This window comes from Morone saxatilis, unplaced genomic scaffold (genome assembly GCF_004916995.1).
Source record: "Morone saxatilis isolate NCDOM2014 unplaced genomic scaffold, NCSU_SB_2.0 Contig2, whole genome shotgun sequence".
In the NCBI taxonomy this organism is placed as follows: domain Eukaryota; kingdom Metazoa; phylum Chordata; class Actinopteri; family Moronidae; genus Morone; species Morone saxatilis.
In genome coordinates, this window is record NW_023339762.1 from 15383240 (window position 1) to 15385677 (window position 2438).

Below are 2438 nucleotides of genomic sequence, written 5' to 3' on the forward strand. Positions count from 1 at the left end.
ACACACACACACATACATATATGTTCCCCTGCCATCAGTACCCAAACACTCTCACATAAACACTCGTATCTGCTTGCAGCACACTTACAGGTATGGACACGTTCTCTCATGCTGCATGCATGTGAAACAGGGGTCAACTGAGGCTATCAGCTAGCGCTACGCAGTAAATGTTCTCAATGGCTGGTTATTGCATCAGACACGTCACCCTGTCTGAAAATGAGGAACAGATTTTGCAATATCTGTAAATTGTACACACATGCATGAAACCCTCCACAGGCCACAGGGCTTCCAAACTTTCTCGGCCCATAGGATGAGGCGTGGCACCGATGCTCACCCACGCACATGTGCAGCATTTTTCTAAAAGGGATTGTTAGGGCAGATGTTCAGTGTATGCCCTATAATAAAGTGGGCGTGAGGCTCTGATTTGTCTTTTATTTTTTTATGAATGAGAGACACATCCAGTCTCTGTGGGATACAGAATCAGCCAGCCTCTCTGACAAATTGAAAATCACAGTGCCAGTTTGTGTTGTGTGACTCATCTCGGATCCTGACAGGAGAATGCACAGATAAAGAGTTCCCCTTTGTGAGGAGATTGCAAATTGCCGCTGTTGTTGTTTTTTTATGTGGAGGACAAATTGCGGCACAACTGAATGGAGCTGGATTATTGTTAATACATAAACGTTCCTGGAGATCACACAGAAAGTCTACTAAAACATTCAGAACAACGTGCGGGTTAACAATGAAAAACACTATCGCCAAAAGACATTTGAGTAACTGTGCTAATCTGTTACTTATATAAATACAGACGCTGTTTTCTCCACATTTCATACTGTGTCTGTACAGTTCAGTGTTTCTGCCTGTATGTGTTTTCAACCAAAGCCAAATGTAGATGTCTGTTTCCTGTGCTTTGAAGTGGATGTGATATACTCCACAGCGACTTGGAAGCCTTGAAGACAAAAAAGGGAAATGAGAGTTTGCTGGGAATCTGTAGGAAGCTCTCGTCGTCACAAAGTCTGGGGTCACCGGAGGATCTGGGCCTGGGGAGCAGAACGACAGGAGACTGTTTATGGGATGTTTAAAAGATTGCAGCAGGCTTACAGGACAATTAAAACTGAACATTAGCGGCTCACCGTGCCAGCAGGCGTGTCACCTCGACCGGCTTTATGGGTGCTCTGGTGTCTGCGGTGTGCATTCTTCACAGTGGGGTGTGATTAAAGGCACAGCAGCAAAGAGTAAACCGTTAGGACACCGGGGCTGCTGGTGCCCTTGTCCTGCCTCCTCCTCACTTTGACAGCAGCACATAAAACAAAAAGTAGCCACATGCGCTCCTCTATGATCACCTGACCACAAAATGCTCTTAGGATTGAATCACTGTGGCACAGTCTTGTTATAGAAAGCACAGAAGACAGAGCAAGAAGTCCTTCTGCATTTTATGTCAGACAGATTTGCACCCAGTTGTTAAAAACAGTCCAGGCAGCGTCTTTGGCTCTGTAAACATCTCACAGTAGCCCTTTTTTTTCCCCCCACATGTGACCTGTTCACGCTGCAGATAGAAGGGAAAGAAATGTGATGTTTTCACATTCTGTTTGTTCTCACTAGTCAATCGAGGGAGAGTAGGAGAGGAGGCTGGTTATGCTTTTTGAGTGGGTGTCTCCCGGTCGCACGTGATCACGTTTGCTGTGAGAGGGTTCGTGACTCACTGGCTCCAAGCTCAGGATCCTCGTCTGGCCTCTGACAGAGTGCTCCCTAATCCCACCCCTCTCAGGCAGTCAAACCGAGGTCCTGTGAGTCACGGCTTTACCGTCAATGTGGCCCAAAAAAACAAAAGAGAGAGAGAAAACACGCTGCATGTCGACTGTATCTTCGATTACAGGCAGTTTTTCTTGTAGAATGATTTACTTATTGTGGGTTAAAGGCTGGAGCTTTTAAAGATGAGTAACATGAAATAAGGACTAATTAATTTGATTTTAATTCATTTTAATGTCTCACTTACTGACTCACAACTTAGAGGCCTCTGGTAACTCATAAAGCCTACATGCAAATGAGAGGTGGAAAGTAACTAATTACAATTTTGAGATACTTCACTTGAATATTTCCATTTTAATGCTTCTCCATACTTCAGCTCTACCACATTTCATTAGGAAATAATGTACTTTTCACTCCACCCCAAAACAGTTACTAGATACTTTTCTAATTAAAGTTTGATATATAAAACATGACCATCTTATAATTTATGATGCATTGATATAGATTAAACTACCACACGTATCTAAAGGCTTATATAACTGTTACTAACATTACAGCTCGCAATAATATGATACTGTAACAGACATTTTAAGCAATATCACATTCTGCCTAATGCTTTTTTTTGTATACTTTAAATAACATATTGTTGTTTGTTGTGTATTTTTATTGCTACTTTAAGTAATTATTATTAT